Source organism: Nicotiana sylvestris, chromosome 6, assembly GCF_000393655.2.
Source record: "Nicotiana sylvestris chromosome 6, ASM39365v2, whole genome shotgun sequence".
NCBI lineage: Eukaryota > Viridiplantae > Streptophyta > Magnoliopsida > Solanales > Solanaceae > Nicotiana > Nicotiana sylvestris.
Genome location: NC_091062.1, coordinates 209616466 through 209632120, shown reverse-complemented (window position 1 = coordinate 209632120; position 15655 = coordinate 209616466). Strand labels below are relative to the sequence as shown.

Here is a 15655-nt window from a genome sequence, read left to right as displayed (position 1 = left end):
TATCCCACATGCTAGCTCCGCCATGCCCCCACCCCTTGCTAACACCCACCCTTTACTATTTTTTGGTTTTCCATTCGGTGTCCAATATCCGCATTGGAATTCGACTATATTCGGATTTGCTGCTCCACCTTGCCTCCACCCCATGCTAACCCCCACCCCCTTCCTTTCTTTTTTTTTTTTTGATTTTCCACCACGTATTCGATATCCGCATTGGAGTCCGACTATATCCGGATTCGCGCTGCGCAATGGCGGACGCACGTAGTGGCAAGTGAGTTCAACTGAACCTGCTTCATCAAAAAATAATACTGTTTATATGTATAAATTACAATTAAAGCTGCCTAATTTTGTATAAATATTTTATTTGAACCAACTTGACAACTATATTTTACCACTAAAGTTATATACTTCTGATATTGAACCCACTTGCAAAAAATTCTGGGTCCACCACGGACTCTACATAGGGCCTCATGCGAGGGAAGCGTTCCCTACCAAATATTTTTTTCATACCCAAAGCTCGAAGCCGAGACCTTTGGCCAGGGAAGAGCAATCCCATATAGGGCACCACGTTCTTTGGTGTCCACCCCTTCCTACTTGTTGCATATATACTTCCAATCTCTCTCAAAAAGCCTAAAAAAGAAAGAATTTTTTCCTTTTGTGTGGAGCAGAACAAAAAAATTTATCACTTTGTCTCTTTCTCTCCACTTTGATCTCATCTCTTGCATTAAATTCGTTGTTCTTCTCTGTTCTCTCTGAGTCCACAAACTGATTGAGGAATCAGCTTTTGAAGTTCTCTCTCTCTTTTTTTCTCCCTTTTTTATGGATACCTTTTCTGTTCATGAGGAAATTAAGGAGGAGGGCGAGCATGAGAAAAAAAGATAGAAAAGTATTCTTTTAAGTTCTGTATATCCCGATAAGCAGAATTGAAGGAAATAATTGTATATTCCATTGTTTTCTGCATATATATGTTATCTCTGTTCCGATATCTGCTTCTGCCGGTAAGTCATGTATTAATCTTCGAGATACAATCAAACCTCTTAATAACAAACTCGTTTGTTCAGAATATTTTTGCTGTTATATAGAACACATATTATAACATAACATGAAAATTGGTTCCGGAAAAACTTGATTTTTATAGTGAAATATTGTTATATAGCGATTTTATTATAAAGAGGTCTGATCGTTGTTCCGTAGGAACATATATGTCGAGCTCAGACTATATATGAATATATAGAATTTAATGAAAACTCATATGAGCGTGTCCTAGTGAGAGCTTAGTGAACCAGGCTGCCTTTGTGACATAGTTTGTGTCTATTGTAGTAGTGTCTTTGGCAGAGGCCGATCCACTGAACAGGGTCGGAGCCAGCCCTTTGGTTATGAGTTCAGCCTAACCCAGTAACTTTGATCCAAATCTTATATTTATCTTCAAAAATTCATCGAATAAGCTCAAATTATTAAGTTAGAATCCAGTAACTTACTATAATCCTGAACCCATAAGCTTCAAATCCTGGCTCGGCCTCTCTGAACCTATGCACTTTTTAATTACGAGTTCGAAGTTTAATAATTTTAGATAATTTGTTTCGAAAATACTGGTTCATTTAACAATTAGGAAACGTGCTACATATTACTCTGGCATTTGAGTTTTGAATCACCTCTGTTTTGGAGTATTTTCTTGTTTTTTAGAATAAAAAGTTTTGATTTCCTTTAACATGTTCTGCTTTGACGTTGAAATTCCTTTCCAGTTTTGAAGAATAATTACGATGTCGATAATCAGCGAGTCAATGACGATGAAATCGGCAGAAATACAAACAGTGAAAGCAAAACTTACAGCGGCAATCGAGGTTGATTTCGCCAAATGCGACTGTTGCGGATTGACAGAGGAATGCACTCTTTCCTATATTGAAACAATCCGGCAACGGTACCAAGGGAAATGGATTTGCGGATTGTGTGCGGAAGCAATCAAGGATGAGATCCTGCGATGCGAGAGGCTGATCAGCGCGGAAGAAGCGTTGAATCGTCACCTCAACTTTTGTAAGAAGTTCAGTTCATCTACTCCGCCTTTGAATTCAACTGTTCACTTAATCGCTGCGATGAGACAGATTCTAAAGAGGAGTTTGGAGTCTCCGAAATTGCTTAGGTCGATGTCCAGTAGTCCGGCTGAAAACACCAGTGAGATGAAGCACGCGGTGTTACCTCGATCTGGAAGTTGTATTCCTACAATTTCTTTGGTTGATTCTAGTTCGTTTCATGCTATGGGATTAGACGGAGGTTGTGAATGAAAAGTAGAATTCGAGGTGAAAATGGAAAAATTGAAGGTTTGATGAAAACTCAGGCCATGGGAAAAAATTACTCAAGTAACGCTTAATTATGCTCACAAATGTAAACACAACAGAACAGTTTGTTGTTTTATTACGGAAATGAAATAGTACTTGCTCTAAATTTGCTGTTGGTTGTGCGTTCAATTGTAACCTTTATTCACCCAGCAGATGTTACTACAATTTTGATTGATTAGCTCTTAGTTTATCTTGTAAATATGCATACGCGAAAGCCATCTTTTAGCTGAAAAGCTGTAATATTCCCTTTCTTCAAATTTGTGTACCTCTGCAATTTTGCAATTTTGCAGTAGAAAACTTGGTTCTACTAGAACACGTTGATCGGTGAATTACTCTCTCTGTTCCAATTTACGTGAATTTGTTTGACTGAGCACGAAGTTTAAGGAAAAATGACTTTTGTAATTTGTGGTCCTAAACAAGTTAAAAAGGGCCCCAGAGTATTTGTTTGGTTATAAAAGCTTCTCATTAAGGATCGAATTGTAAGTTTAAGCTAAATTGTTACCAAATTTAGAAGGGGTCATTCTTTTTGGAACGGACCAAAAAACAAATAGATTCACATAATCTGGAACGGAGGGAGTATGTGATAAGGAGTAGTTTCGGGAGCCAGTGAACTGTGAATTGTGGTTTATTCAGAAACTTTGAGCAGAGAAGCAGTCATTGTCCGTGCATGGCTAACAGAGGTAGACCCAAGATATAAAGGTGGTGAGGTCGCGGGGCACATGAGCGAACTACTTAACCAGTGCCGCATGTAACTTTTGAGCTTAAGGGTTCCACATAAATATATTGATAATATCTAGAACTTTTGCTGAAGTAAATGGGGTCTAGTGAACCTCTACTCCGAACATAGGTCCGCCTATGATGGGTAGCCTGAAGGAAAAAAATAAGATGATAGTGAATTGTGCTCATCTTGCTCTGGCCTAAGTTATTTTTTTTTCCTCTTTGAAGGAGATATGTAGTCTAGTTTCTCCCAAGTCCGATAGTACTCGAGGTTAGATCCTGGTATGTTGCCTCTCTCGTCGTTGGACGTTGTCACTGATGTCTTATTATCTCAGAACACAGCAATTGGTGGCCGTGGAGGTTCGGAGAAGGAGTGCGGAACCAAAATATGGTTTATTTTTACTAAAAATACTCAAATAAGTGTAAAAAAAAGTTACCAAAGTATATATAACGCCACTAATAGTGGCGCTATACAGTAACGTTAACTGTACCGTTACTGTATAGCGCCACTATTAGTGGCGTTATATTGACAAACTTATATAGCGCCATTAATAATGGCGCTATATGCCTTATACCCTGACCCCACCAATACTGTCTGGTTTCAATAATTTAAATGTGTATAAAGCCACTTTTTGTGGCGCTATATACAAAAAAAAAAAAATAACCCGGCTAGCCATTTTCTATATAATCATCGTAGAATCGCCCCAACTTCATTCAAATTTTTTTTTAACTCTTGTTGGTTTCTATTGTTGTTAAATTCTCCAGCATTTTTTCATTATGTCTGAAGAACGTAGAATAAGAGTATCATTATATTGGGGGGTGAGGTTGTGATGGAGAATAACTCTGTGGGCTACAGTTTACCTGCTAAGTGTAATGTTAAATTGCCACTTTCAATGGAGTACGAAACATTAATATCGTTGTTATGCAAAAAAATGAGTGTGAGAAAACGTTCAGTGATACTCAAAGTAACTGGAAGATATCCGTATTCCGTTACGCCGCAAGGGGTTGCTTTTTTACTCAGAGTTTAACATCGACGATGATGACACTTTGAGTGATTTCTTGAGGATTCCGGACGAATGCCGGGAATTTCTTGTAATCACAATGTTGGAGATGTACGCGAAGGTCGAAGACGTTCCAAAAAATAAGGTTGTGCGTAGTAGAGATAATCCTCAGTCATCGGGTGGTTATTCTGGATCAGTTTTTGCCGGACATGTTCCAGATGAAAGAATTTTTCTTGATTTAAATTTATCACCGTCGGCGAATGATCAGCGAGAAAATAATTTATACCCTGTTTTCCATAATTCACAAGAAAAGTGGTAAACTTCAATTTTCATTTGTGTTAATTATGTATATTTTTGCGTATTGAATAAATTTTAACGCCCATTTATGTAATAGGGGGTACCGGCCGGATATGAATTTTACAAGTGACCCATCCGGTAGTCATCACCTAACTGAAAACGTCCATCATGGAATGTCATCACATTACAACTTGTAAGTGAAAAGCTACAGCCATATATAAAGCATTTATTAATTTAGCACCTTATATTTTTGTTGAAATGTGCAGTGAAAACGAGCAAGTTGAACTACCCGTACTCACTTAATTGCCCGAAAATGACGTATTACATCAGGATCTGGCAGATGAACAGAGTGAGGAAGAGAACAGCGATTACGATAACAATGACGATGAATCGGGAGATAAGACACCATTTGCTCGTGAGGATGGTGATGAATAGGACAAGGAGGAAGGACCGGATTTGAAGAGAGCCCCCCATAGACGAAAAGTGAACGAGTCTGAAGTGCCGCTTCATTCAAGGGAGATTCCTTATATTGATAACTTGCCAGCCGTGCCGGATGTGGAAGCTCTCACACGGGATTTTGATGAAATCCGGACAGCAATGTGGGATGAGTCTAGACCAACGGTGCTTGCAAAGGGGATGCTTTTTCCTGATAAAGCACGCGTAAGCAGGGCTTGTAAAATGCACAATGTTAAAGAGTGTCGTGAGATGCAGGTATCGGAGTCAAGTCCGACGGTATACAAGGCTATTTGCCGCAGGTGGTTTTGGCCATGTAATTGGATGTTGCGTGCGTCGAAGAAGAAAACAGGTATGTGGAAAGTGGGTAAATACATTCCCACCCACACATGCGAAATGGACACTTTCAACGGGAATCACTTCAACTTGGATATTGACTTGATATCTCTTGTACTTATTCCGCACATCGAAGCGTCCATAAGGTATAAAATCAAAGAGTGCATTACAGCAGTCTACCAGGAATATGGCCACACAATTACTAAAAGAAAGGCATATCTTGGGCGCAAAAGAGCGTTTGAAATAGTCTATGGTAACTGGGATAAGTCATTTGCAGATCTGCCTAGCTACATGGCTGCACTGCAGCACTTTAACCCCGGAACAGTTATTGAATGGAAGCTTGAGCGGAGTCCGGGTAAACTAGAATATATATTCAATTACGTATTTTGGGCGTTTAAGCCAGCAATTGATGATTTTCCGTATTGCCAGCCCGTAATATCCATAGACAGAACTCATGTCTATGGAAAGTACGATATCAAGCTATTAATAGCCGTGGCTGTAGATGCAAATGGACAGATATTTCCTCTAGCCTTTGCTATTTGTGCAAATAAAAGCACAGAGACGTGGACAATGATTTTGAACCACTTGAAAGAGCACGTTGTCAAACATCGTTCAGGTATTTGTCTAATATCTGATCGGCACGGGGTATATTAAGTTCTGTGGAGAACCTTCCTGCCTGGCAAGAACCTTATGCATACCACCGTTACTGTGTGAGGCACTTTAAGGCCAATTTCAAGAAGGCACCTCCCAAAAAAGATCTACATGATTTGATGTGGATGGCAGCAACAGACCACCAACAACATAAATTTCGGAGGCATATGGATTCTATCAGGCAAGAAGACGATGCAACATATCGTTGGTTAATGCGACATGATCCTAAAAAGTGGACGTTGCATGAAGATGGTGGCAGACGCTGGGGAATTCTTACTACAAACGTGTCAGAATCCTTCAACGGGTTATTAAAGTCGGCAAGAAGATTGCCCGTCACAGCCATGGTGCGTATGTCGTTCAAGCAGATGGCAGAGACGTTTGTACAATGATCTGCAGCTGCAACGGAATTGATGGAAAAGGGTGTTTAATTTATGCCAGTGCCTATGAAGAGATTAGAGAAATACAGACGGCGAGCACATTGGCATTCCTTTTTGCAATATGATAACGAACGAGGTATTTTTGAAGTTCGTACCGCTATCCATAATAATCGTGGTAATAATGTACATACTGTAAATGAATCCACAAGGTTATGCTCATGTGGGAAATGGTCAATCTACCACATGCCTTGTTCACATGCCATCAAGTGTTTTCAACGTGTTGGTTATGCGGAGACCAACTATATTGATCAACAATATAGTGTTTCCAAATACCTAAACACATATAGTGGTCAGCTGCAACCAGTGGGTTCTGAGCATTACTGGCCCCCAGAACCATTTAAAATGGTGTGTAACAAGTCCTATTTGCGTAAAAGACAAGTGCAGAAGAGAACGCGTATACGGAACCAAATGGATGTTAGTGATATCGTATATGCACGCAAATGTGGTATATGCTCGCAAACAGGCCACGACCGTAGAAAATGTCCTTTGGGTGGCAACAATAATCAAGCTCAGGGCGGGTGTTCTTCTATTGTACCTAACTACCCATGAGTTCATGTTGTAATAATTAGTTGTTATGTATACGATTTAAGTATTTATGAAATAATATTTTCTTGTTTGTTAATTATGATTTGTACTTTCCCTTTTTACCTATTTAAATAATAATTTAATATAATTATCGGTATATTTATTATGTGTGTTGTCTTGTCGCTATCACGATATTTAATACACAAAATATACATATGGCGCTATGTGTGTCTTGTCTTGTCGAACTGAAAAAGCTGAAAACATCATGATATGGCGCCATTAGATATGTGTGACCGGCTGACATAAAGTCGTCTCGTCAACATCATGATATGGCGCCATTAGATATGGCGCTATCTAATATAGCGCCATTAGATATGGCGTTATATGTGTATTGTTTAGCCTATAAATAATGGGGTCATTGTAGTTATTTTGTGTGCTAAAAATTTCCCCCAAGAAATATTTCATTAAAAGTAAGTAAGGTTTTTATTATAAGCAAATAGTTCACAAATGGCTCAACCTGGTCGTCCACCAATTTGCTTATGTGGAAAACCATGCATGATGGATTGTGGGTGGGAAGGTGCTAACGTTGGACGCCGCTATTGGTGCTGTATGAACAAGTTGTACAAGCAACCCGACGAACCTACTTGTGAATTTGATGAATGGGCTGAGGAACCATGTTATCAGGAAAGCTACAGGGATAGATTACAGGAATTTCATAATATGTTGTTATACCAGCATAGAATACAAAAGGAGGGAGATAGAATTATTACAGAAATGAGGGAGAAACTGAAGGAGGTGGAAGATAAAAAATGGAGAGCAGAATGGAATTGTGAAGCACACAAGGAACGCAACGAAAAATATAAACGGGAACTTGCGGAGGTGAAGGCGAGAGTGAAAGAGTTAGAAGAAGAAAAAGAACAAATGGAAGAACGATTTAAGTGGTTGGAGCGAAGAATAAATGACAACTGAGGATGGAGCATTGACGTGTATGTGTTTAGTGTCATTTTCATATGTCATGTATTTTTATTATGTTGGCCTGTTATGTTTGTGTTTGTGTTGTAGTAATGTTTTCCTTGTTTGTTGTACTAAATTTTATTTTAATTTAAGTGGAAGTTAAGTTTAAGTTGTTGTGTTACTATACCAAAAACTATAAAACGAAATGAGAACTAAAAAAAAGTAACTGTCATATTCGACTAAATATTGTTGTTAATGTACAAAAAAATATTATTTACACCAAAAAAACAAAAATATGGAAGACCGAATCAATGTGTCCCGCATCCGGTGTGTCTCAAAGTAGCCGTTGGCCTGAGGCGCATCCCCTGCCGCCCGGATACGCTATCAGGATCATTATCATCAAGTCATCTCCTTATGGCCGGATGCGGCACAGGATGACATGTATTAGTGGTGCTGTCAGGTCCAGTAGAAGGCTACATAATAATATCAAACTTAGTATAGAAAACTACATAACAATTCACAAAAATTTATATTGTCTTACCATAATCGTGTCTGGATCCTGAATGTAGTCATCTGTCGCAGCATCGCATGAAGCCTAAAAAAGTAAATTAATAAAGTTAAAACAAAATAAATAAGTTATAGTAAAAACAGTAATAAAATTAATACTAATAAACTCATACCTGCGCATGTGATGAGCTGCCATAACTCAGTCGGTGCCCACTATCAAAATCTCGGATCGGTCGAGACTCATCAGTGGTAGACGGGCCAGGGAAATATCTACCCAACTCCACTCCTTGAAAATCCGAGCCCATGATCAAGAATTGACCCGATGGGGTCACCTGCGACGTCCCTGGAGTGTCATAAATGCCAAGGCTGTAAGACGGCATGTCGGTCTCATGCATGCCACCTCCCATATCAGCAGCAACATCATCAGTAGGAGCCTCAAAGCCCCCTTGCTGGGGACCTCCTCTCCGCCCACGACCGCGTCGTCCAACACCAGCAGGTCGTCATGGAGCAGCAGCAGCTCGTCGACCATCACCCCGTGGCATACCACGACCTCGCTGGTATGTGGCTGGGTCAACATAATCTGGCTGGTGTGCCAAATGCTGATCCGATCGGCCTCGCTGCAGTGTCTGGGCAGCCACATCCATTAAGCGACGACTATAGTCCTGCATGATCACAGGGTCGTGGACATAACTCTGCATCTGCTGCCCCATACGATATACGGTATGCAATCCAATCGCCTGCACAAAAGTTTTTAATATAAACTACGTATTTGACTAGAAATTACTATTAAAGTAATTGATAATAACAGAAAACATACCAGAGCCTCATGTCTCCCGGCGTATGAGACGTATCGACCATCTACCTGATGAACTGGGTTCCCGATAAAAAGTCGGGAAACAGTGCGGTACCATGCCATATAAACTTCGATAGGAAAGTGTTGCGGAGCTGGGGTCAAGTCCCCTCGGCTGTCCCAAATACCCAACTGCGCTGTCAGCCACTCAATAAATGTGTCGTCCACTCTCATCCTATCATCCCTCTCATAATGTAAAGGATCCCATGCAGGCTGAGTCGGTATAGACTGCGGAAATCCAAACTGACGAAATACTCGCTCTGAGGCATGATGCTCAACAATATCGAGGCACGTGAGAGGGATGGAAGCCCTCCAAATCTGGCGACCGTGCGTGCAATACGCTGGCAGGGTACCTATCAGCTCTTCGCTGTACGGCGTCCAGATGAACTATCAAATAATAACACAAACCGTTAGTTTGCGCAACACCTAGTTAAAAATTAATTGGTAAGTTTAGTTAGATATTCACTTGTGCATACTCTAGAAAATCCAACACATCCCTACAGAAGGGGAGATTATGATGGCCATGATACTCTCGTGCAAGTCTACGACGCAATACCCACCTACAAGCTAGAGGGAGATCAGGAATATGTACATTAGCCGGTAGCTGTGGTAGAGGTGGCCGAAGTTGCAGAAATCGCTCCCACACCCAAACCTAAAACAGAAAGTTGACGTAAAGATTAACTCTAACTAGGTAAAATTGGAACTAAACGACAAATTATTTGAATAAGTTGTCACCTGTAGAAGTGGCAGAAAGCCAGAAACGTCTCTCTGTGTGCCCATGGATGCCCGACACATCTGCTTGTACAAAAAAGATAGGACAGCACCACCCCAGCTGTAGCTGACTGTATCATCAAAGTCCGCAATATGATGCAGAAAATGAAGGCTCACTAGGTTCCCCGAAGTGTTCGGGAACAAAACCCCTCCAAATAGAAGGAGCAACAACAACCTCGTATATTGCTCCACATCCACCTCCGCTAAGTCGTCGGTGATAGTATCGTGGATCTGCACCAAGTGGTCTCTAATGGGGACCAACTGCATACGACTATTCCCAATTGCTACATTTGGGTCCTCGGACCTGAAGCCCGTGAGCCTGTGCAGCATATCCATATATGAAGCCCGGTTAAAATATCTCATGTTCCCAGGCAGTAAAACTGGCAAGCCATCGGTGGACAGGCCATATAAAATCTCGACGTCCTGGAGTGTGATGGTGGCTTCGCCGATGGGCAGATGGAAAGTGTGCGTCTCCGGTCGCCACCGCTCAATCAACGCCGTGATCAAAGCATAGTCGAGCTGTATCCGGCCAATGCTAATGATCCTATATAATCCCATATCCTCCAGGTGATGGACCACACAGGGATGTAGAACGCGGGGAGGAGTCAAAAACTTCCACAATAAATCCACTCTCCTGCCCCGAAAAGTTTGCGTAAGCAACTCTCCCCCCATATATGCTCGGATCTATGCTGGGGCTATAGGGGTAGTAGCTCCGACGTCCGAGGGCCGGGATGTATAGGTGCATCCATGTCGTCAACTGAAAATTCATAATTTTTAATAACTATCATTAAAATTTATGTGTGTTTTTTATAATTTAAATTCATATTTTTTAACAACTTAATTGTAAAAATTATATATATACTTATGGGTTTAGTGCTAGATTTTCTGAAGCTCAGTGGTACCAAACTATCATTAATAATTTTATATTTTTTTAATAATTTTTATTCATATTTATTTAATAACTAAATTGTAAAAATAATATATATATATATATATATATATATATATATATATATATATATATATATATATATAATTTTTATAATTATGGGTTTCGTGCTAGATTTTCTGAGGCCCAGTGGTACCAAACTATCATTAATAATTTTATATTTTTTTAATAATTTTTATTCATATTTTTTAATAACTAAATTGTAAAAATAATATATATATATATATATATATATATATATATATATATATATATTTATAATTATGGGTTTCGTGCTAGATTTTCTGAGGCCCAGTGGTACCAAACTATCATTAATAATTTTATGTTTTTTTAATAATTTTTATTCATATTTATTTAATAACTAAATTGTAAAAATAATATATATATATATATATATATATATATATATATATATATATATATATATATATATATATATATATATATGGGTTTCGTGCTAGAATATAAGATAATTAAACAATTACTACACAATACTACGCTACAAGGCTCTACATTTTACTACGCTAAAGGGGTCTACGTTTTACTACGCTAAAAAGGTCTACCTTTTACTACGCTAATAAAGTATACATTTTACTACGCTAAAAAATAATCTAAACTAAACAGCATAAAAACACATAAATATACTTGAGGATATTAACAAACACATTTTTAGACTAATTTACATATTTTTATACAACACTAAAATTAAATCCGGATAAAATTTAACATGCTAGTTTCGAAAAAAATAAACACAAACCGAATAGAACTCATACAAATCAAGTAATATGCATTGTTATAAAAGTTTCAACTTAAAATAAATCGAAATAGCTCGATTTAGAATTTTTGAAATGTAGATAGATCAAAATTTTTGACTCCGGAAGAGTGAATCCACAATAACACGAAGCTCTACTCGACAGTGGGACCACAAATATTAAACTTTTATGTGACGGGGGACCCAAAAATTTTTTTTTTTTTTAAAATGGAAAAAATGGGGGCAGAATCGGTGTGGGGGGGGACCAGAAGTGAAAATGAGGGAGATGGAAGTCGGAGATGGAACGAAGAAGAAGAAGAGGGAGGATTTGTATTAAGGGATATAGCGCCACTATTAATGGCGCTATGTCTTCAGGTATAAGGCATATAGCGCCACTATTAATGGCGCTATGTAAGTTTGTCAGTATAACGCCACTAATAGTGGCGCTATACAGTAACGGTACAGTTAACGTTACTGTATAGCGCCACTATTAGTGGCGTTATATATACTTTGATAACTTTTTTTTTTACACTTATTTGAATATTTTTAGTAAAAATAAACCATATTTTGGTTCCGCACTCTTCGGAGAAGTGGGTGACACTTTCGTTTTCTAGAAGTGGGTGACTACGATAGCTTTATAGGTGTCTGAATTCTGATGGTGAGTACAAAAGTAGGGCTAGGACACTGTTGTTTGTCATGCTTTCATTCTCTGGGACCAAAGCTGACCATTCTTGTGCTCCAGGCCTCAGATAAGGACATTCTGCCCTAATTTCTGGGAAACAAGCATTGGTCAATGAGGATATAGTACATACAACAAGTTACCTACACATCACCTAAACTGCTTTTAGGCCCATCCTCTTTTATTCTGTTAGGATGGTCACCAAACTTCAATAATTTTCTTCTACTTATTGTCACCACACATGATCAACCAACTCAATCATGTTCTTGTCCTGTTCCAAATACAAGGGAAGTTGTAACAAAGAATCCTCATTATTTCAGATAATCAATGTCCGTCAAACAAGCTTCCTGAGCCGAGGGTCTATTGGAACCAGTCTCTCTACCCTCACTAGGTACGGGTAAGGTCTACATACATACTACCATCCTAGACGTCACCTGTGGGAATATACTAGGTTTGTTGTTGTTGTTGTAATGTCCGTCAAACTAGCCTGTAATGACACACAGTTCATGGCTTTATTTGGTTGATTATGTGACAGACGATCCAGTCTGGTCCTGGATTTGGTACTCTATAAGACCGGGATAATAATAATACTATAGTATACTTAAAAACAAACACTACAACTCAATCACAAGTTCATTGAAATTGATTTAATGGATTTTCAATATTCATTTTGCTTCAATGGATTCTTTTAAGTCCAAATGACTAACATTCTAAAACTACTGCATCGCTGTTCTTATGCAGAGGTTCAAACAGAACTCTCTTTTTGAGCAAAATAATATGCTAGGATTAGCAGGGTTACACCTTGTTTCGTATGTTGTAACACTGCACTATCAGACTCCAAAAACTCATTCTAATAACAATGTCTAAATGATTCCATTGTTTAGTTGGGAAGCACTGTATGATAACATAACAACAACAACAACAACAACCCATTGTAATCCCACAGGTGGGGTCTGGGGAGGGTAATATGTACGCAGACCTTACCTCTACCCCGAGGGGTAGAGAGACTGTTTCCAGGAGACCCTCGGCTCAAGAAGGCAACAAGAGACACTATATTAGTACTATCAATAGACTCATAATAAAATAACATACAATACCATAAAATCCATAACATAACATAAATACCATAAAATAACAAAATAACAGCAATATAAGAGATATAGGAAATACGAGGAAGATGTAAGGTATACTAATACACAACAGATAAAGCCCATCATCAGTAGCTGATCAATAGCATCCTAAGACTAATTCCTAACTGGCTAATCTCACTCTAGTGCGCTGTAAAAAGAAATCACAATTTCCCCTAACCTACAAATTTAATGCTCGATCTCCATAATTCCCTGTTAAGGGCCATGTCCTCAGTAATCCTAAGTCGCGCCATATCCTACTTGATCACCTCTCCCCAATACTTCTTAGGTCTCCCTCTACCTCTCCTCGTACCCACCACAGCCAGTCGCTCACACCTTCTCACCGGTGCATCAGTGCTCCTCCTTTGAATGTGCCCGAACCATCTGAGTCTTGCTTCCCGCATCTTGTCCTCCATGGGGCCACACCCACCTTCTCTCGAATATCTATATTTCTAATCTTATCCTTCCTTGTATGCCCACACATCCACCTCAACATCCTCATCTCTGCAACTTTCATCCTCTGGATGTACGATGACATAAAAGGAGAAGAAAAACTGTGAAATCGGGTTTCCATGTTCATCCCTTGAGTGAGAACAAGAGGATTTGAGGTCTTAGTACTAAAGGGTAAAGGGCATGCCGGCGCACTAAGCTCACGTTATGCGCAGGGTCCGGGGAATTAAGGGCCGGACCACAAGGGTCTATTGTATGCAGCCTTATCCTGCATTTCTGCAAGAGGCTGTTTCCACGGTTCGAACCCGTGACCTCCTAGTCACATAGCAACAACTTTACCAATTACGTCAAGTTCCCTTCCTTAGTACCAAAAGGTATCCATAGGAATTACTTGTTTTCTTATTCAGTGTGCTATATAATTGAAAGTGAAAGAAGGAACTTAGAAGGGTTGCCATTATCTGTCACCAAGCTGTAGTAAGAATTATTTGAAACCGGGTTTAGCAAATACTGAACCAAAGGATTACCAAATGAATGACAAACAGGTTGGTAAGTTAGCTAATCAACATCTAATCTTGTACAGCTCCAAATGATTTAGTTTTTCTGTCATCATTACCATAAAAATTCAATTGATTGTAAAACTGTTGTACCATGTATTATATACTAGACATTATGTGATTAACATGTTAGTTCGGATATTACATACTTGAACATACATTTCCTTAAGCATCTTCCCCGTTCAAAGGGAAACAAGCTGACCGAGTTGCTGAAGTTTTGCTCGGAGTGCATCTCCTATTTGCTTTACAATCTGACCTCTTTTTGGTACATGAAGAACAGCAATAACAACAACCCAGTTGTTTGACCAAAAAGTATGAAACTTTTTGTTAAACTAATAAAATAAAAGGATAAGGGGGTTAATCCTAGTTAATGATAATATCCCTAGATCTAAAATCAATTTATATGGATAATGTGGGACCACTTCGAAATAGATTAAATGGAAACTGTAATAAATGTAGCTGTAGTTGATGTGATGAAAGTAAGTAATAACAAAAAATGACACTAAATGTAGATAAGGAGGAAAAATCACTCAATAATGAAAGGGGCAAATGATTCTTTCTTTTAACAATGATGAATGACAAGAATATGAGAGCATATTACACACTTTCTCGGATCTGGTGGAAATGACAATAGGTTGAATATCAAGATCGAATCTCCTTCAGAAAGTTGTTCTTTATATTTATCTAGAGAGCTTGCCTTTCAAAAGTGTTCTTATCAAAATAGAATATTAACCCCCCCAACCTTATCTCTCCTACTATTATATGAGATATTCCCGAAAAAACTCTAAAAAGAAGGAATATTCAATAGAATATTTCATTTGTTAGTTCCAAAGTTATACTAGCCGTTGCTTCTGTCCCTTGCTGCTCGACCTCGACTCTGACGAGCCCTTCAACGGCTCGTTTTGTTCTCTATTGATCGACCTCGGCCAAACTGCTCAAAAGTTACAATTTTCACGATAATTATCTCCTCGTGGTGAATCTCCTCGGTCGGATTTTGACCCATACAGTTAGTCCAACCGCTTATCGAGGTCGCCTTTTGGTCGACCTCAATGAATGGACTTTGCCGGTCACAGCTCGAGAGATTTGAATGGGGAAGTCGAGTAGTGAGAATTGTGGCCAAGCTGATGATGTGGCGTTTTGAGAGCCACGCTTAATGATGTCGGTTCAGAAATGACATCACAGCCCCATGCATCATCATTATGCCTCTTCCCGATGCGTTGCATCGTTTTCTGTGTCCCTGTCATTTTGATCCCAGTGCATTTGACAGTTATTTTTCTCGATCCGTACGCCGGTGTTCTCTATAAATAAAGGGGGAA

General features: G+C 39.1%; 1 long non-coding RNA gene across 1 annotated transcript; it reads left to right on the top strand.

Moving 5' to 3' along the window:
* Nucleotides 1-590: 590 nt before the first annotated feature.
* On the top strand, nt 591-2436 carry LOC104227905 (uncharacterized). The gene is made up of 2 exons (XR_011400383.1): nt 591-995; nt 1740-2436. It is a non-coding gene; the product is annotated as an uncharacterized lncRNA (long non-coding RNA).
* Nucleotides 2437-15655: the final 13219 nt, after the last annotated feature.